Raw genomic sequence first — 22,686 nt, 5'->3', positions numbered from 1 at the left:
CAGAAATGTAGAGTTAAATCGAAAATAAGTCTCTACTTGCCCACAAACATTATTATCGAGTAACGGTTACATCAAAAAACTAATAAATATAATGTTTTAGCAAAGTAGCTGAGAAGTATCCTTATTTATGAAGTTATTAAATAATACTTAACGAACACAAAATCTGGCACCAGCTTCTCTGGCATACATGTAGAGGCGCCGCGATGTCTGCAACTTGTAGGCAGAAATGTTGAACGTTTTACAACAATCTTCTAGAAACAATGGCTCAGACATTAAGACAGTTTAATGAAGCAATCACTGTGTATTTATTAATAATAACTGTTCGTATCATACCATTTAATACCATATTTGTGTTGCAGAAGAAGGCTTTCGCGCTATTAATAAACTGGGTCTTAAAGAATGATCAAGAGAAAAGTTTAAAGAAATAAATATTTTAACTGTTACTTCTTATCTATTCATGATAATGATATTTATATTTATAGGCACATCAGCCAATTTTCTAGAAATTGTAACAATCACAATGTTAACACGAGGAACAAACAAAATCTTGTAACGCCTACTAATGTCTAAGTTAAGTTGGTAAGCCTTTTGTTGGACGATGAACATGCTGTTTCAAAATGATCCCAGAAAATGTACGAAACAAATGTACTACGAAATTCAAAAGAATTACGTGGTAAAGGGTTTACGTGGTAGAAAGGTCTCAGAAAGTCAGAAAAAATCTACATCTTCAACTACTTTTAAGTAGTCCCAAGTAAGTAACATAGGTTTATAATTTGCTATTTTCAAATTATGCTGTTTTAGTGTCCACAAAAATACAAATTCTCATTCTTCTTAAGTTTTTATTTTCTCTTCTTAATTTCTTGAAATTTAAATAGAGGTACATTCTAAAAGTATTTTACCATGAAAAAACTGTAAATAAAAACTTACTGTAAATTTGAAACCAATGTTTAGTGCATATATGGGGCACACTAAAAGTTTTGCACTTCTAGCTGGCAACCTTCTTAGTAATAAAAAAAAAAACAATTGGCGGGAAATCATTTGTCAATTGTTTTTTTTATCACATATCAAAGTTCTACGTACGCAACGAGAATGGAATTAAGGCGAAAAGATTTTAGAGCAATGATGTTTTATGATTTTAAAAGTTCTCTCTTTCCGAACCTTGCTTGAGCACGGTGACGCGATGGTTTGATGAATTTTGAATGCCGTCAACGAAAATAATGTGGCTACTGTTAAGCGGCTAATTGAAGAAAACCCGCGGATTACCTATGAGACAATTTGAGGACTGTTGGGGATAAATTCAGAAAATTTAACACGAAGAATTGAAAGTTCTGAAACATTGTTGTCGTTGGATTCCTCATGAACTGACAGCGGAGCAGAAGCGGGCTCGCGTGGAATGGTGCTCACAGATGCTAATGAAGTACGACCACGGACATTCTAATGCTGCTTATGATATTGTCATAGGAGACGAAACGTGGATTTATTGTTTTGAACCCGAAAAAAAAACAGCAATCTTGTTAATGGTTGTTTGAAAATGAGAACAGGCCAACAGAAGTGAGGCAGGCGAGAAACGTTGGAAAAAAAACGATCTCATTTTTTTTCTCAGCTACAGGTCCCACTTCCACTTGAAGATCAAAAGAGTGTTAATGCTGAGTGGTATTCTACCATTTCTTTACCCAGGGTGTTAAAAAAAGTTTGCGGTAGACGACCAAAAAGCCGCGTTCTCCTACATCATGACTACGCTTTTTCACACATGGCCAACAAAACTGAGTCATATTTAGCTTCCGATAGAGTACAACTCGTCACTCATCCTGCACATAGTCCCGACCTAGACCCTGTGATTTCTGTATTAGCAACAAAATCAAAGATTTGATGAGAGATTTCACTTTTACCAATTCCGAAGAGGCAGTTATAGCGTTCAATCAGCACGTAGAAAACATGCCTTCAGATCTGTGGTCCTCCTGTTTTAAAAAATGGTTCGATCACATGAAAAAATGTTTAAAATGTAAAGGAGAGTATTTTGATAAGCAATAAACAATATTATGGTTACCACCTGTTGTTTTTTGAAGTTACGCAAAACTTTTAGTGTGACCTACGTTTTATCTTGTTCAAAATATTTGTAGTTTATATTTGTTATGGAAGAGGAGGACAAACGAGCGTTCGGGTCCCGTACGGGCCACCTGATGTTTAGTGATCACCGCCGCCCACATTCTGTTGCAAAACTAGAAGAATCACAAGAGCGGCAGGCTTTAAGGAGACAATATTTAATACTCATAGTGGTAAATTTTTGAGTTAAAGTTTCAAAAAATATAACAGTTTTTGTTTAACGCCCTAGAGGACTCTATAATAATTTTACAACTGCGTATCTTTGTTATTGCGTTACAGTAGCAATACGATATCTAGCGACGTGTTACGAGAGCACGCAAGAAAGTTTCACGAGATGCGTGACGCAGCGCGCAGGACCACTCCCCCCCGGCCCGCGCGGTGCGTGAACCCTCCCCAAGATTGCTGACAAAAACATCGATATTTATGTGATTCTGCCGCATCTGCAGGCAGGTGGTCGGCAATAGCGTAGTGTGCATCCGACATAGTGGTGTTAACTTGTACACGTGCGAGGTGCTGGAACCATTTGGCTGTATGAACGCAGTGGCACGCCGCACGCCGCAGGACACATTCGGCCCGGGCGAACGCGGCAGTCGCTCGCTGTGTGTGTTCGAGGCGGGAGTTTCGCAACCCTCGCCGTAAACGTACGCGAACACCGATGTCATAACAGAACCAGGTACACAATAAACCATATCAATCTGTAGCCGATCCATCACACAATTTTCACAAAGCTGCGAAACTTTTCATTCAAACGGTGGCCCAAATACAAACATTTTCCATTTCCTTTGCCCGCGGAGATTTTCGACATAATGCACGAAATTTTGGTAAGAAAATTTAAACGCTTTCGAATTTTGCTTATTTCGAGTAGCAATAAGTAACATTACAACAATTAACAAAAATTCATTGATAAACGCTTAATCATTATAAACACGTGAATTTCTGATTGAATAAATTCATAAGCAACTAACCGGACTCTTATTAGATTTTAAAACATAAATAATAATATATAATATAATAAAATATGTTATCTATCAACTTGACGAACAAGAAAGACCAATATGTATCTGGCCCCATGCCAAAAGTCGCGAATGATTCTTTTGCAAGATATATTTCAGTTATTTGAAATATCCCGAGACCTCTTTAAATTTAAAAATATTATACTCATGTTATGTAGGACACTGTAATTAATATGTACGGGGTTTGGTCTTTCTTGATTACCAAACACCTTCAATCATTTATCACGGTTGGGTTGGCTTATATCTCCTGTGTTTTCCACGTAAGATTTGTTGAGATGAGAAATAATTTTAGTTTAGACTAAAGGTTTTCTCTGCGTAATTATAAAGAAATATTTAAATAAAATACTTTTTAAAAGATTTAAATGTGTGACTATATTTTTTACATACAATAATTGCGTAAAAGTAATTTTTTTATAATTAATTTATTCAACCCGAAGTTTCGTGACTGTAAATGTCAAAGGAGCACGTTTAAAATCCTTAAAAAGGTATTTTATTTAGATGTATAACACTCGCGTTAATCAATGAAAATACAAAAAAAAATGTTATTACAGTTTATTAGCTGGATGGGGTATTTATAAACACATAATATGGAGAAGCAATCATCAAACTATTAAGAAGTGTAATAAAAATTTATATGAATATCCAATTGGGTAGTAAAATATTGTGTGGTAACGCGTAACGCATTAGCATAGTAGAAACGAAATTTTTAGCTTTAACATCAAAAAAGTTTAATATTATTTTAAAACTAGCTGATACCCGTGACTTCGTTCACGGACACAGATGACTGAGCATGCCAACGGCCTTAGCCGTTTTTAGTTTTATTCCTTAGACACTTATGTCTAAGGAATAAAACTTAGAAACTTAATTGAATCTATGCAGTACATTTTCAGTGGCGCACAAATGAAAACCTCTATTATTTTATTTATATAAATTATCATTTATATTAAATGATAATAAAATATTGAAAATTTTATAAGGCTCCTAAATAAGTTAGTGTGTAAATGTAATCTGTTTTAACCATTTTGGGGTAAAAGTGATTAGGTACCACGTGGTAGATAGCCAAGACTATACAGAGTCATTCAAGTTTTAGCCCAATCTAAGCTAATTTTAACTTGAAAAGTAGGCAGTATAGGTATTAAATACAAATTGTTATACCCATACCTCATAAATGAAATTGTCTACGAGTGTCAAAGTCCACAAGGTCGAGTCATAAGAGAGGGCGCTCAGTCCTCCGGAAAACTAATAGGAACTGCAAATTGTCACTTCAGTTGGATTGTTGCTGATGTTTGAGGCAATTTGTGACTTATACCCAAGAGATGCAATTTCCCTTTTCGTATAATTTCTTGATAGGGCCAGAGGCTATTTAGATATAATAAGGTCAAACTGACAATGAGTTTCTGAATTGTCTTGCAATAATAGAATCATGTTTTATGATGTTGAAAGAACAAATTTCTGTATACCACTTTAGTAAATCTAACGGTTGCTTGTTTGGAGCTTTTACAACATGATCCCAGAAAATTTCTCAAACAGAAGTGTTACGCAATTCAAAATAATTGTTAAACTGAAGTTGGCAGGACACATAATTTGACGAATAGATGGTCGTAGGGGCAGTAAGGTCCCCGAATGGCGATCACTTACCGTAGACGCAGTGTTGGGTAGGCCCCCCACAAGATGGACTCGATCTGGTCAAGATCGCTGGAATATATTGGATTAGGGTGGTGCAGGACCGACCGTCGTGGAGATCTTTGGGGGAGGCCTTTGTCCAGCAATAGATGTCTTCCGGCTGGTGATGAATGAAAAATAAATAGCTTAAAATATACCAAATAATAAAGCGATGTACAAAAAACCATCAGCAAAAGTCTAAAGATGCGGAGCAGGGCCAGAAACTTGAACACTTGAGAGTTTTGCTTGCGATTTACGATAACATAAAACTATAAATCGTACCGTTGTAATACTACTTCAGGAATTACCCTTCTTTTTTGCCTTACAATTTATCCGCCAGCCAGCAGTTTGATATAATATTAACAAGTACTGACCCGGCAAACATTGTTTTACCATATTTATTAAGTATCCCGCGCCCGCTCATTGTATGAATAATTGTCAAATGTCATTGAATGAACTATTTGTATTTCAAATATGTACTAGATATTTCTAAGTTAAAGATATAGATTCCGGATAAGTAATCACCAATAAACATATACCTTCACGCTGAATCGTATGGTATTAGTATTATTCCGATCGGTTCAGTAGTTTTCGCAGTGTAACCGAAGGTATTAACCAGTTCTCCATTTATTAGTACGATATAGATTTTAAAATTAATCAAAACACACTTTGCTTCACTTTTCACAATATTGTCAGTAGCTTCGTTTATTACTAATTTAAATTAATAATGACATAACTTGTTTTTTTATGCCAATACGGGACGAGGCGAGCCGGACGTTCAACTGATGGTAATTGATACAATGGGCCGCCCATTAAAATGCGGGATTCTTGAAGAACCCAAAAACTCGAGCGGCACTACAACTGCACTCGTCACTTAAGACATAAGCTGTTAATTCTCATTTGCCCAGTAATTTTAACTAGCTACGACGCCTTTCAGAACGAAATACAGTCATGCTTACACATTACTGCATCATTTTTATTGGTACTATTCGAATACTTTTCATAATATTGCCATCAGTTTAATTTATTATTCATTTTTCAGATCAATTACAATGCAATTTGGTACTTTTAGAATACTTTTCACTTATTGATGAGTCGACAGACCAAACGTGGTAGAAGTGTCCAGTCATTTCCTGCTGGGGCCTGATTTTGACAACATTTTCTCCCGCTAGGCTATTGTGTATGTAAAAATAAGCAAAAGGGTTAAACAAAGTACCTTTGAATGCATATTGCACTGGCACCAAAGATTGATAAGGCATTGCTAAAGTACACGTAATATTATGTAGAAAAAGCTAAATTTTAATAAATGCATTAAATGAAATAAATAATTCACTTTTAACGTTCTTACTGAAATGTTAAACAGCGGTAACAGACAAGTGAATTCGCCAGAGTATTTTTTTTGCAAAATATCAGATATTTTTTTTTAATACTTTCTGTGATGATAAATTGTTATATAAATATAAATATTACGACCTTTCTGGGACAAACTATAATAGTTATTTATGCAACTGTTGTGTAATAAGGGGTATTAAAACACGAATGTGGGTTTATGTGATAGTAGTATCACATGAGTGTTTTAATACCTAATTATCAACAGTTGCATACAAGACTTTATCTACACCCAGAATATGAATCCTCTAAAAGATTCTGAAACAGTTAGCTTACTGCTAACATTAAAAAAGCCAGTCCTAGTAACCATAATATCATCCAAAGGAGTGTTATTATGAAAACGGATGATATAAAGTTGTACTGAATTTCATTACAACACTCGTTTGGATGATGTAATAGTTATTAGGACAATGGGTATTTTTATGTTGGTAATAAGCTAACTATTTTAGAATCTTTAATAGAGTATTTAAAGCATGGGTGTAGATAAACAAATAAATATGGGTGAGGTTATACAACCCATGTACCTTTGCTCGGCCTTTTTGAGCTTAGCTTTTTACATAAACTGGAGTATAAATATATTATTATTGATCATTTGTCATTGATCATTTATCTTGTAACAGACAGATAAATGGATCATTGTTGAAAGACAGATTGCCAAGACGCAGCATACAAAAAGAAAAAAAAAATTGATCATTTTATAAAAAAAAAAACATTTTGACTTATTTATACGCTCTGACTTTATGTAATTAATTGTTTAACATACCTACCATTTAAATATTTTTTTTATGACAATAAGTGACGAGACGAGCATGACGTTCAGCTGATGGTAATTGAAACGCCCTGCCCAATACAATTCGCCGCTCAGGATTCTGGAAAAACGCAAAATTCTGAGCGGCACTACAACTGTCCTCGTCACCTAGAGACTTCCGTCACTTCAGTCACTTGCGTCAATCGTCACCTTTATTAGCTTAAAGCTTCTCATATTCATTTGATAACTCTGTAACTTATTGCTATAAATAGAAATGTATAACTGAATCTGTATGTAGTAATAATAGCCTACATTTAGAGAAATTGCAGAAGACCTTGTACTCGCATCCGTACCGAAGGCTTGACAATTTTCCTGTTTGTTATTTTGTATCGACTGAGAAGCAATTACGACAAATTGAACTTGGAATATTCAGCGAGAGCGGAATAACTCTTGGAACAAAATGCTAATGTACTCGTACGTGTACCGCTGCTTCTCCTTTCCTTAAACTATCAATTACTTATAGATATTATATTTACTTATTTTATTTGGATTATTTATGTTAGGTTATTAACATACATTATATTATCAAGACTGAGAAGCAACAATCAAGATGTTAATTTCTTTGAATTTTGCTCTCCATGATTCTTTAGAACCTATGTTATAAATAGCGCGAATAGCCCTGTTCTGCAGCACAAATATTGTATTAATATAATCCGAATGTGTAGTGCATGATTAAGGAGCACCTCATACTCAGTCAGCTTCATTCTCGTTTCGCTGAACGATTTTGCCCACACTTATACAGTTATGCTGCTATTAGCCGCGAAAATCGTCGTAAGAATGAGAAAAGACGTCCGAACTCTCTCAATCCTTGCGTGATAATGATTACGTAATAATCAATCAATCTATTCAGGAATTATGCAGGTCGCAACTTGTCAACAAGGATTCGAAAAACATTCGTGTATAACGCTATAGCACTCGCATGATAATAACACATTTGTCCTCATTTTATGAATGAACAAAAGCTGAATAGACGCGGAAAGCTGAACGGATGCGTACGTCTCTATGCGAAAACGTTGTTTTCTATGGGCATGAGCTGAATTAGTGTGAGTAGTCCCTTATGGTGTTTCTGACAGTGTGACAATAATTGCTTACCACCAGCCGCGAAATGTCGACATTTGTACGCGAGTTACAGGAAATCGGCGGGTGCGCATACTAGTGGCGCTAGACGTAATTGGAAAAACTAATCATAAAGATTAAACAGTTACCAGTTGAAATTAAGATCTTATGAACTTTACAATATTATTATAATTATTATTTTGCTGTTTACTTCTGGCACACATACCAACTTCGACTATATGGGGAACACAACACACAGAAAACTATATGGGGATTACAATTCGAACTATAAATAATACTAGTTAGGAAATTGGCTTAAAAAAGAATGGGTTTTTGAGGATAAAAATTAAAATATTATTCTTCATAATATCACTGCTTTTTATCGAATTGCAAATAATTTTTTCTATATTATACATTATTTGAAAGTAAAAGTGGAGCAGTCTGTTTTTGATATATTAATATTTTTATAAAATAAGAAAAAGTTTTAAAGTGAAAACTTCTTTAGCGGCGTTGAACACTTTTATTGGGATGGGTATAAAATGTTAAACTCGTGTCAGGACACGTGGCCAGATCGAAAATTCGTAAGACAGTCGTTGAAATTATGGATGAAAGAATTATGGTTCGGCTATCTCAACTTAATAATCATACGGTCATTGGACCAGTGGTTAAATCATTGTGATTAGAAATCCGAAACACCGCGAGGTCGAATAATAGAATAGAATCGAATCTCAGCCGTGAAATATTTTTACAGTTAAATTATTTAGTATCTACGAGTAAGCTTTGTCATTAGCGAATACTCTCCCTAAGGCGATAGTTATACTTGTGTCTTTGTTACTTATTGTTTTGTATTTTTTTTATTATTTTGTATCTTACTTCAGCTACCATAAACCTATTGTATCAGATTTGGAGCTTGGCGATGATGATGGTGAAAGAGTCGTTGAAATTATGGATGAAAGTTAATTTATCTGAGATTTTCATGTAAAATAACTGTAAAAGTTCTGAAGTGTTAAATTTTTTATGTAATATAAATTATCTTTTTTGTGTAACGCTAGCGTAATAAATGAATATTGTATTTAACCACATAAATGCTAGTACTTTTAGTATGATAAGTAAATCAATTCGTGCAAAATTATTTGCCTTACCATTCCAAAATATTCAAAAATGCACAACGTTGATGTTAAAGTTTTCACTTCTGCCGGCACTCCCGGAGTGCAATCCGTATCTGAATATTTGTATCCCAAGACAAACATTTATTCTGAATCCTTCGTGATAACAATAAGAACGCTTGAGTTGATACAAATTATGAAGCTTATGACTAAACTTATGATTAATATCTAGATTTTTCTAAAATATGCCCAAGTTGGTGCATAATACTCTACTTTGAGTGATTTGATGGATGACAAGGTAGAACAACAGATTAAAATGGAAAAAGAATTAAAACGCAAAAGAAACAATACATACAAAACTGATTATCTTAAAGAACAAGACGAAATATTAGCCGTAGTTATCAAGCAATAGAATTTAGGTAAAAAATAAAATCTAAATCTTTTTTTTTATGGAATAGGAGGACAAACGAGCGTACGGGTCACCTGTTGTTAAGTGATCACCGCCGCCCACAATCTCTTGCAACACCAGAGGAATCACAGGAGCGTTGCCGGCCTTTAAGGATGGTGTACGCGCTTTTTTTGAAGGTACCCATGTCGTATCGTCCTGGAAACACCGCACAAGGAAGTTCATTTCACAGCTTTGTAGTACGTGGAAGAATCTGTCTCGCTAGTATAAATAACGCTGAAGTTTATAAGTCATATAATATTATTAATATTTATTGGCATTTTTCTTTTAATGTGTTTCAAGTATATACAAGCTTGCTTTTAAACTAGTTTTGTGCGCTTCGCTACACCTAAAAATCATTATGTCGCCCTTCATATGTGTGCAAAGTTTCATGTCGAATGGGCTATTCTCGAGATTTAGATGAACATACACACATACATTGTCTTTTATATATATATGATATATAGAAAGCTGTATAATTGGAACTTATTTTTCAACTCTGGTCTGGAAACTATGTCATGGCATAAAAGTAACTGCAGACGATCTTCTGATTTCATATTTAAACAAAATAATTTAGAGGGTCAATATGCATGGCAGGAGATCTCGTGGGTCTCTTCTCCTCTTGGTATGGGGGTCCATCAGGGGTCTATTCTGGAACCGTTGCTCTACCTTATCTCTATACATGATCTGCCTTACCATATAGATAAAAAACATAAGGTAGTATTGTTTGCGGATGACACTTCACCGATATTCATAGTGAAAAGAAACTAAGCTATGTATGACGAAGTAATCATGTACTGGCTTAGCGCTAATAACCCATGTTAAATTACGAGAAAACGAAATATATAGAATTTAACGTACCAAATGTCAAAAATATAGAAGCAAGTGTTTTGTTAAACAGGCAGGTGACAAAAATGGTGGATTATCTGCTTTATTTCGTGGCATTACTCTGGATTCCAAAGTACAATTGGGTCCCCATATTGCAGGATTGGTTTATAGACATAGTTCTGCAGCATAAGCGGCTAAAAATAATTCGACAATTAACTGACATAGATACGGTGCGTCTAGTTTACTTTAGTTATTTTCATACAATGTATGTCCTATATTATATTGCTGCCGATATTAATACCATCTTTGTGCTGCAGAAGATATTCAGGGCTATTCGCGCGTCCTGAAGAGCCATTGAGAGCAAAGTTTGAAGAAATAAACATCTTGATTGTTGCTTCTCAATATATTCGTGTTCATAGACACAAAAATGAATTTGCTAGAAACTGTCATAGCCATAAAGTTAACACCAGGAACAAATATAAACTTATAATGCCTACTACTCGGCTAAATCGAGTTAGTAAGTCTTTTGTGGGCGATGTATATGCTTTTTTTTATGGAAAAGCAGGACAGTGGAGCTTACGGGTCACCTGGTGCTAAGTGATAACCGCCGCCCACATTCTATTACACATTACAACAAGATCTCCGAAAATGTTCAAAACAAATGTATTACAAAATTCAAATGATAAAATTCACTGCCCTCCCAGCGCCACTATGTTCGTCGGAATGGTCATATCGCCTTTTATATGTGTGCAAAGTTTCATTTCAATTGGGTTGAAAGTTCTTGAGATATTGATGTTCATCTACATATTATAATACGCACATACATTCTTATTTATATTGAAGGATTTTATTGCGTGACTAATGTACATGTAAATTTATTTTTGTCCCAGGTACTACAGTGAACTTCGACGCTACTAACGATATGGTCGGTCAATGTGTTCTATCTATTAAGTTTGAAAGTGCCTAAGTTTTGACGCAGTTACAAAGTTTTATTAAAGCAAATATTATTCAGTGTGAAGTAGTGTGAACTGAAGTCAAAGTGAGTTATTGCAAGTGTCCATTCAGCGCTCAAATATATACAAATGTAGTGAAAGGTAAGATTGTTTTATAATATTCGATATACATATAAGAATTTTTAATAGCCATCAATTTTTCTTTTTGTAAAGAAATACTTTATTCTATACTATCTGACCTAACAGACGTTGTTCTGTTCATAATAAAAAAACTCTAATTATTTTACCAACTAAATCAATCTTCTACTTGTCTTTTCCCATCTTTATTTGAGGTCGCCTCTCCTAATCATTATTGCCCAGACAGGTCCATGGGACCGGACTTGTGATCAAGCACTTTCCTGATCTTGTGATCTAGCGACCTTCTCATGACATGGCTGTTATAATTTAAACCAATGAAAGAAATTAAACAAAAACCCTACTCGACGAAACTCTACTAGACGAAAGAAATAACCCTACCAAATTTCATGTCCCTGGGCCTGATGGTTCTAAAGATATCGTGATGAGTACATAGGTAGAAATCTCTTATATATATATAGACTAGCTGACCCGACAGACGTTGTTTTGTTCATAATTAAAAAAAATCTCCATCGGGTGGAATATCGTAAAACCTCTTCTAAGCTGACATCTACACGGCGTAAATTTCAAGTCTCTACGCCTTGTGGTTCCAGAGAAATCGTGATGATCTCTTATAGATTTATGATTTTTATTATTATGGTTTATGTTTGACTATGGTTATAACCGTTAACTGTTAGTTGAAGATTTTTGGCTATTTAAAGAGTAGGAGCAGTTGTACCATTGGGTCCTTTCACCAGTCGGTCTTTGTCCAGGATACCACAGCAATGCCTTTATCTGCCACGAAGCAGTAATGAGCAAGTATTATTTTGTTTCGGTTTGAAGGCGCCGTAGCTAGTAAAATGACTGCGCAGTGACAGTTAAGAATAATTTATTGAAAAATGACTCTCTTAATGGTACAACAGATTGGGAATGGAACGACAGCCCTGAGGCTATTTACTTATAAGTTTTATAATTGTACTCAATAGTACCTAGGTAACACTCACAATATTTAGAAAATGAACAACGGCTTAATGTAGAAACTTGCCAATAATTTTATTGTTTTTCGAAGTAATCTCCGTTTCTCTCTACACATCGTTGCATTCGATGGAACCAATGAGAAAAGCAGTGAGCCCATTCTTCCTAAGGGGTCTCATCTATAGCATTTTCTCACGCTTTCAACGCTTCTTCAGGGCTCGTAAAGCGAATACCTCGAATTTTATCTTTAGTTCTTGCGCCAGGTTAGGACTGTATGGCGGATGACTTATTATCTCGACACCTGCCATAGGCAAATATTCAACAGTCCGTTTTGCGGAGAGCGCTGAAGCATTGTCGTGGTGAAGGAGGATCCGGCTTCGTGGGTGCTGCTGTCGAATTTTTTCAAAGACAATAGGCAAACAGCGATTGACATACCAGTCTGCAGTAACTGTCCTTCCATCTTCTAGCACATCTGTCCCGAATTGACTTTTCCGACCAAAGAATGAGGCAATCATCTTTTTTCGTTGACTTCTTCCTTTCTTTACCTTAGTTGGCCGATCCTCAAAGCACCCACTGAGCTGATTGTCTTTTAGTTTCGGGTTCGAAGCAATATATCCATCTTTGATCACCTGTGACGATGTGAAATACAGCATTTGAGTCACCGCTGTTGAAATTATTTAACATTTGGCGACACCAGTCATTGCGAAGGTGTTTCTGGTCCTCGGTTAAAGTATGGGGAATCCATCTGGTACAAAGCTTCCTGACGCCTAAATATTGGTGGAATATTTTTTGAACTTGACTCATACCAATGCCTAGGCTTACCCGTATCTGCTGATAGGTCACTCTCTTATATTTCTCTATCATGCGTCTCACAGCACTGATGTTATCTTCAGTAGTCGCTGTTAAAGGACGTCCCTCACGCGGATCATCATTGAGATTGCTACGTCCACGCTTAAATTCGTTAAACTAATTGTAAATAGTGGCATGAGATGGGGCTTCATCAAGAAATTATAATCGCAGCCTATCATAGCTTTGTTGTTGAGTAAGCCCACAACGAAAGTCATAATAAATCATAGACCGAAAATTTTCTCGCATTAGGTTCATTTTCACGTGTAACAAGAGTTTAAGTTTTGCCACCAATTCACAAAAACAAAAAAAAATGGCAACATACTACACTAAGTTACCAAAGAGTTTAAGAATTGAAATTCAAAAAAAGTTTTCATTTGCAATGTTTCTAACTGGCCAGTTCTAAACATTTTCAGTGTTACCCACGTATTGTGGCGAAATTTATAAAAAAAGAAGAGGCCCGCTCAGTTTATGGCGCCAGGTTTGGTATAAATATTTGAATGGGTGGTGTTTGACGTTTCATAAGTTATCTTTAAATTATATTTTTAATTACAATATTTGAGTTTAAATTTCAAATTTAAACGAACTTTATTAGCACGACAATTATATTGAGGTTGAACAAATTCGACAGTAGTTATTAGTTAATCGTAAATATAGTTATTATTAGTTACCTACTTTCTTGAATAATGGTAAGTTTTTGAAGACGTTGTGTGGATAAACGTCTTTCAACCAACTGCTGCGGTTTGTAGCTACGAGTACATAATTAAGTCTGTGAACCGCAGTGCGTTTTTCGCAGCTTAACTCCTCTTTAGAAGGCTAAGTGCGGCTTGCGGCACTTTATTTAATTTGTTAATTCAATTTCACGCGTTCATAGGATTACTGCGTATTAGAGTACTTATCTATAATTATATTGGCTTTCCTCCATGTGTCGCGACACTTGGTGTGGCCTTCAACAAGGTTGATTATTTATATCAAATACATATTATGTGTTATTAGTTATCACTATGATTAATTACTCTAATTTTATACTTGTTTCCTGACGTGGCTTGCGTTCTGAGCTAAATTTGTAAGTGCTAGATTTCATTTACTATACCTGGATGCTTTTGCTTTTTATACATCAGCTGACTAAAGAATACACACTTATGAATGTTAAAACTTTTGTATTTTAACATTTGAAACGGTTGTGCTTGATGAGAAGTAGAAAAACACACTAACACTTTCTAAAATAGACATTGAAACAGCTTGACCCTCTTACAAATTAGTTTCGTTAAATCTAAGTATTCATGGAATTTTGTAAAACCCATTCTTAGCTGACCTCAACATCCCGGGTAGGGAGGGACCCGGCGAAAGAATCTTCTAACAATTTTCAAGAGTCTATGCCTTATGGTTCCGGAGATATTGTGATGAGTCAATACATAGGTAGAAATCTCTTAGGTATATATTTTTATAAAATATTAAATTCTGAAATCGGACAAACTCTTTTATCTCGATAATAGATTATAACTATTATATTACATCTTTGTCAACGTGACAACATAAACACATGTTGAAGAACTAGAGCAATGATAAAAATAAATCATATTCTACGTTCAATGTTGTGACTAAAACAAACGGAAATTTTAGTGTGCTAATGTTTTGTTCATGCGAAAAGTAATTATTTACGCACTCGTATATTTCGTATATAGATCGATGATTGTGAATGTGACAATACAGGAATGTTGCGATCGAGTGCTTTATCTGAGTGATGCATTAAAAAAAAAGTGCTGGTAGCGCAATAGGTAGAACAGTTGATCCCTACCACGGAACACCGCTATGTTTTAGTTCACCGCGTACCAATATCGTGTTTATGACTCTCGAATCCATTATGTATGTACGTTTATTTGACTTTATAAGGTCATTCTGTGATTGCTATGGTGTGGTACAAGCAATTTACTAGGGTACCTGACAGCACTATATTGTGGAACCAATTTTGATTAGTCAATGTGTGCGTTAGCTGGTCGCTTAATACTCAAAATGGTAAGGAGCTAATAAAAAAAAATAGGACGAATGCATTGTTATTCTGTTTCTATGTATCCTCATCAGCCGGAAGTCGTCCACTGCTGGACAAAGGCCTCTCCAAAGATTTCCATGGCCTCATCAAATATATTCCGGCGGTCTTGACCAGATTTTCAGTCCATCAGCTTATGGGGAGCCTACCACATTACGTCTTCCGGTACGTGGTCGTCATTCGAGGACTTTAATGTCCCACCGGTCATCTGTCCATCGAATACCTTCTATGTATGTATAAATCCGCTTAATAATAGAATGTTTCGGTATGAAACATTCCAAAGTTATTTTTAAAATTTAATATGAATAATTTTCGATAGCACTCGTTACTATAACAAAATAATAAGCTGTTATATAAAATGTACTTATACAGAAACAAGAATATAGATATATTTTGAATATTTCCATAATATGTAGTATTTATATAAAAATACTAGGTACATCAAAACTACATCATTAAAATTAAACAGGAAAAAGAACAACTATTGTAAGTATTTATCTTACGACCTACTACTAATGATACAGGGCAATTAAGAATCTTCTATGTGACAAGAAAAAGAAATTCTTAACAATAGAACTTTGGCAACCTTAACAAAACGTATTTAAATGATTTATTTTCCAATAGACAAAATGGCGACCATAAAATATTATGAACACGAAGCTGAAACAACATATTCTAATTACTTATTTCCGTCAGAAAGCACACTGCAATGACAACGAGTATATGCACTTTCGAATGATATAGATGCTGTCAAAAGGCAAAATAGAAATAGAGTAAAATTTATGAACCGGCACTGCAAAGCTTGTTTCCACAGCTCTTTGTCCGTTACTATAGATGCGGATGCGGATTCGTGTGAAGCTGTTTATAGCATTCAGAACATGTAGGGTATTAAATCGTCCAAATAAGCTGAAACTCGAATACAACCTATAAATTTTCATGATAGGAGCCGTTCCACCTGATGCTGAATGGAATGGATTGAACAGCAATTTTACTGTAAAATATTGCCAAACAATAAATCAACGAGCAATCATGCTCCAATTAGTGATGAAACTGCTACAATAATCAATACTGTAGATTCTCATATTTTAAATAAAGTTTTTGTAGCATATCTCAATTTATATTAAGAATGTTAATTTTTTTATAATGTTAGATTAGATACATATTTTATAATATTATAGTCAAAACGATTTCAAAAAACACAAATAATTTTCTTAATTTATATTAGATATAAATTAATCATCATAAAAGATGTGACTATAAAATCACATACGATTTAAATCAGTATATATTTTATACATCAATTAATGTAAGGAATATCCATATATATAAGAGAATGTAGGTTTGTATTTTCCCTAATAACTCCTTAACTATTCGACCGATCTCAATAAAATCCTTTGTAATAGATTCCTTGAAGCTCAAGGAAGGTTTACATATATAATTTATATGGAAAAACAACGTTTGCCAGGTCAGCTAGTTCAGATATGAAGTAAAGTACATTAATATTTATTATGATCCATTATATTGTGGTTATTTTACCATACGAGTCATCTGGACGCGACGAAAAAGGATCACTTGAAGTTAAACTAATAACTATATTTAAGTTAATGGAAGTAATTATGCTCCAAATAAGTTGGAAAATTAATGGGTTCCATTAATGTAGCCATTGTGAAGAAGGCGGAGTGTTGTGCTTCAATCAACAGCAGGAAATTAACCATAATTTCCATTAGAGCTGTAAATTCTGCGTCTACCATTAACTACCTTATTGTTTATATGTAAGTTAATGTGCTCGTAAATCGTCCTAAATAGGTTAGTATATAAGTAGATGTGATTATCTACAAGTTCTAACACTTTAATAGTTAGTTATTTCAATTTTATTCACATTAGCACTCTGTGAACTAAATACAATATGTAGACAGTATCATAGACTTAGGGTATACTAGTGTAAATAGTATCATTATGTATAATTTGAGTGATGAGTACATCACTCATCATACTCATATCATATCATACTCATTACCTGACAGCCCAATAATGTGTGTTAGCTACTTTTATAACCAAAATTCTAAGGAGCTAATTCCTAACTGGCTGACTTTTTACGAATTGTCAATCAAAATCAGTTATAATAACAATAAAGTCGCTTTCCTTTTCTATTTTCTCTATCTTACAACCATGGTGGGTCTAAATGCTAGTATATTGTAAGTCTATAGATGATATAAGCTTATACCTATAAATTGCTTATACCATTAATTTCCACCATATTTCTTATACGTGAGTTGCTGAATTATGTATGGTTGAATTTTTAACTCTATAATATTATTGAAAATATTTATTTCCTAGACCGTAGGTATATTGTCAAAGCCGACTACAAGTTTACAAGTGATATTATAATTTAACGGTAGATTGTTAGTCGATTTCATTTCTTATAATCTAGTCTGGTTTTAGTGTCATTGTAATGTCACGGGTACACTTTAGTGATATTATAATAAATCTAGGTATATAACAAATAATTTTAGCAGTGTAAGACGCCGAGCGGTCTCATTCCTAATTTTTTTTTCATACGCAATTAGCAAATAATAATTGTAAACATTGGAGCGTGTATGAAACCAATTGACACGAGAGTTGGTCAGGGATTGGAAATAATACTCCGCTTATAGGAACGAGTCTTTATTTGCGTTCACTTTTTCTGAACTTGCACTTCGCCGGTCTGCCGCTGTTCCTCTTGTGGGCGGCGGTACCTTCAACGCGTCACACCGCACCGAACACTAAGTCTCTTCTATCTACTTCTTCTTGGAACACTTCCACTACTTCTTCTTTTCTTCTTCTTCTTCTCCATCTGATTTTATTGTTGAAACAGTCGTGATCAAGGACTGATTCGTTTTTGGTGGTTCGTTGTAATTATTAGTGTTTGATTGTTTTTGGGACCCTCTAGTGAACAAGAGTCAATTTGGTTACGGCACTCGCCGGCCGCTGCCGCGGCAAGTTACGCTCGGCTCGTGGGTAACGTACTAGTGAACAAAGGCCGATTAAATTAGATAACAATTAGTTGATTACACTAATACATTACTAAAATATAATGAACCTACAATGAATACAAGAAACAGACCAATCAGAGACGGCCTCTAAACTAACGTCCAGTAAAATTGTCAAAATGTCAATGTCTTACAATATCACTATAGTGTATTCGTGACATTACAATTTTACTAAAGCCAGGTCGTTAACTTTACTGCCCCAATGGCCATCTGTCCGTCGAGCTATGTGCCCTGCCCATTGCCACTTCAGTTTCGCAACCACTTGGACTATGTCGGCGACTTTCTTCTCATACGGATCTCCTGAGTTCTGATTCGATCGCACTGGGAAACTCCGAGCATAGCTCTCTCCATTGCCCTCTCAGCGATAAAGAGCTTCCTCATAAAGCCCATACTTAGAAACCACATCTGCGTACCGTATGTCATCACTGGCAACACACTTATTTATATTATTCATATTCATTTATTTGCTAGGCACTGTGGTATTTTGGACGAGAAGATTTTTCGGAGCTTCCCGAATGCCGATCTCAGGAGGATTCGACGAGTGACCTCTTTCCCGAAATTGTACCTGCCCAACTGGATTATTTGTCCAAGGTAGACGTACTCGTCAACAATTACGAGAGTACAGTCCATAACTGTTACGGGAGTAGGTACGACATGGGCATTAGACATGATCTTCGTCTTGTCCATGATCATTTTGAGACCAATACCTTGGAAAGCTGTATTGAAGCCATCGAGCATATGGCTTAAGTCTTCCATGGTCTCTGGCAAAATTACGATATCGTCTGCGAATCGGAGGTGAGTGATGTATTCGCCGTTGATATTGATGCCCAGTCCGTTCCAGTCCAGAAGCTTAAAGACATATAATAATGAACAGTTTCGGTGATATGACCTCGCCTTGTCAGACTTCCCGCTGCAGTCGGATAGGCTTCGACATCTGATCCTGGAGACAAACTGATATTATGGTGTTTCCATACAAACACTTCAAATTTTCGATATATCGATAGTCAATGTGGCACCTCTGGAGAGACTGAAGCACCGTGCAGGTCTCGATCGAATCAAAGGCTTTCTCATAGTCCACGAACGCTAAGCATAGTGGCTGGTTATATTCCTCTTCTTTTGTGTAACCTACAGCACCTATCGTCGAACCTGCGCACGAAACGATTTGTAATAACCCTAGAAAATGGCTCAGAGGTGATATGGCCCTAAAGGTCTTCGAAAGCATTTTATCGCCTTGTTTGAAGAACAGCACCACTATACTTCTGTGCCATGCTTGCAGCGTTTTGCCCTCGGGAATAACGGAATTTAATAGTTTCTGGAGGATCTTAAGCACAGGAGTACCAGCTCTCAGAAGCTCGGCTGTAATACCATCATCACCCGGCGCCTTGTTGTTTTTAATCTGTTTTAGGGCCATACTAATCTCGTACATGCTGACATCTAGGATATCTTCGGTATTAATTTGGCTCTCGGGTCTTCAGCCTTGTTAGTAACTGGTGCCCGTGCAGTGGCCGCATACACACAATCTGTTTTATTGCGTCGTATATTAAGTGAGTCAATGACTTAGAGAGCTGTCTATTTAGCTGCCTATACTGGGATGCATTGTCCGGGGACTGAAGGGCCATTTGGCATCTTACATTCATTAATTTGAGGGTAGAGTCTGATAATTTTCCGGTTCTTTTTGAATGGCTAGCCTTAAAGACTTAGACCCTGCCGTATGAACAGCTGCCACGCACCTGTTAATATACTCGTACACGTCAACCCGACCTCAAATAACTCCACGAGATCCCATCGTAGTCTGCTCAAAACTTCCTCCAGTTCCTCAAACTTCTCGTAGGTAGGTAAAGACACTTCTTTACATTATGTGTTGTCAGGGCCATTGGTCTTCATTGGTTTTCTTCATTCACCTACTCCTTCGTTTTTGTGGCTGATACCGTGGCCACCGCCTGGGATTGGGGGCGGGGCCTTACGCCGGGGTCTGTCATGTTTTTTTGGGGGGGTTTTGCCATAATCGCATTGCTTGGCAGGCGGTTTGGCGGTAGCAGTAGATGTTGTTGCTTCTCAGAAGGATGCTGCTGCCCATTCTCCGTTCTATGCATCCTTTAGACATCCACGGGAGGAGATGGGGTGGTGCTATTCTGGTGCGACACCATACGCACAAGCTGAATAGGTACTGACCCAATTAAATATATAAATTAACAGAACATAAAATACTAAATAAAAGTAAATAACATATTCCCACTTTCATAACATAACCTTTTGAACGACCTCCAAATGTTAAGAAACATAAAAACAATTAAGGCTGTATAATTACTCAAGCTAAAAAGTGTTTTCATGCCATATTTATATTTAACCATTCCAAGCGCTAAAAAGCTTTCAGCTATAAAATGTGTACGTTAATTTTATTATACGAAAAATTTACATATTTTTACATTGCGAGGTTCTTTGCAAAGTAAAGTTAAAACAAAATGCACAACATAGCCACAACTAAGAGGAAACAAATCAAAAGTTGCTCTCAAAGTTTAGGAGCAAATAATTCAAAACCGTTGTTTCGAGAAGCGAATGTTTAGAACATGTTAGAAATTCGCGAAGATGTTACGTTGTGTACCATTGTTTACGTTACGTTAAGATTTTGCTTTATCGAAACTGTTTTGTTACGTGTCTTTATTCGTGTGCCTGATGCATGTTTGCAGCGAAGGTATTTGAGGATTATTTACCCACAACTCACGTGAATTCTTTTGTTTGACGGAGTACTTATCTTTGTGCAGAAATATTATTGTTACTTATTGTTGAATGTTTCAAGAAATCTTTGTTTATCATCATTTGTAATTGTTCTTTTGCAAAAAAAAATTGTGCTACACTTAGCCCAAATTATTCTTAATCATAATAATAACTCTTTACATGAGAATACCAATATGTGATTGTTAGTGTTCCCTAAATTAGGGATCAAGAGTAAAATATAAAATTTATTATTCAACAAAAGATTTCCTCCACAGGTTACGCTTTTACTGTTGTCAGTGACAGTCACTCAAATCACCCTAGTTAGAAGCATTTTATAACTACACGTAACGCGCCGAACGCATGCCGAACTTAGGCGAACATTTTGAGGCGGAGAGCGCCGATGGGGGAAGGTTAATAAAACTAATTTGCTGCTATATGTTTCTAAGTAGTATTTAATAACTAGACCTAGCTAAATAGCTTAAGTTGCCAAGTTTATATTTAGGGTTTAAAGTATGAAATGCCGATTTGTACTGAAAAATTGAAATTCATTTTTTTAATTTAACATATTTATTTAATCAAAATAATTACCTTTATCATCTATACATTTCTGCCATCTATTATGAAGGTCATTTATGCCTTTGTGATAGAACTGTGGTGATCAAGATTCGACCAACTGTGTGAAAGCATTTTGACTGCCTCCTGAGAAGAAAACTTTATATCACGTAGAAAAATGTCCACATCAAAAAAATGGTAGTCCGTTGGAGGAATGTCTGGCGAACTGGCGAGGTTATGAACGGTTTCTAATTGCAGTTCCTGTAGAGTTAAAATGGTTTATTTACGGTGTGGATGATGCAGCTACTGTACTCAATAACTTTTGTATTAATTTACATTTACTTTTTTGACTTACTCGTGTAAGGCATTGACTATTTGACGTTTGAGTATATATGTTGCATCATTTTACATATTATATTGTAATTGAAATGATTTGTAAATCGATGGAAATGTAATCTTGATACAAAAGAGTGGCAATGAGTTTCTTGCTACTTCTTCTCATTAGCTCAACCCTTTGCGAAGTAGCGGTAGATTCAATAAGAAAACTATAGTTTTGACATTCATAAGTGTCATTTCCGTGACCTACATGAATAAAGTGATTTTGATTTGATTTGATTTGATTTGATTTATCATGCTGTATGAGGTCTCGTGTTATCATGTAGTAATAATGGTGAAGATCGATTCATGAGTCAGGGCTCTCACTGCTAGTTTTGCTATCATTGTTGGGAGTTCAGCACAGTAGACATCTGCCGTTATTGCTTGACCAGATCGGAGAAAGCTATAGTGAATAATAACATGCTGAGACCACCACACAGTTACTATTACCCTATTATTGGTAAGCTTTGCTTTAGGACTTTAGGACACTGTTGCAGCGTTGGACCTGGGGTCAGCCATTGCCTTTTTTCACTTATGGTTATCCGTAAAGAATCCACTTTTCATCGCATGCCCTAATTCGATCCAGTATTCTTTCATTTCTGTATCGATTCAACAAGGCAACACAAGTTTCAACACGCGTTTCTTTCTGCATTTCAGTCAAATCTTGAGG

At 35.7% G+C, this 22,686-nt stretch overlaps 1 protein-coding gene across 3 annotated transcripts in view; it reads left to right on the top strand.

Moving 5' to 3' along the window:
- The first annotated feature begins 2,533 nt into the window (after positions 1–2,533).
- LOC126972631 (inactive dipeptidyl peptidase 10) overlaps positions 2,534–22,686 on the top strand; it is a 140,334-nt gene continuing 120,181 nt past the window's right edge. The window contains exons 1-2 of one of the 3 annotated variants that reach the window (XM_050819483.1): positions 2,534–2,776; positions 11,301–11,504. The gene's annotated coding sequence lies outside the window, so the exon portion shown is untranslated. The remainder of the gene's footprint in view (positions 2,777–11,300; positions 11,505–22,686) is intronic. The other 2 variants (XM_050819481.1, XM_050819482.1) reach the window with 2 other exon arrangements.

Source organism: Leptidea sinapis, chromosome 27 (assembly GCF_905404315.1).
Source record: "Leptidea sinapis chromosome 27, ilLepSina1.1, whole genome shotgun sequence".
In the NCBI taxonomy this organism is placed as follows: domain Eukaryota; kingdom Metazoa; phylum Arthropoda; class Insecta; order Lepidoptera; family Pieridae; genus Leptidea; species Leptidea sinapis.
Note: the sequence above shows the minus strand (reverse complement) of the source record. Positions and strands in the feature narration are given on the sequence as shown.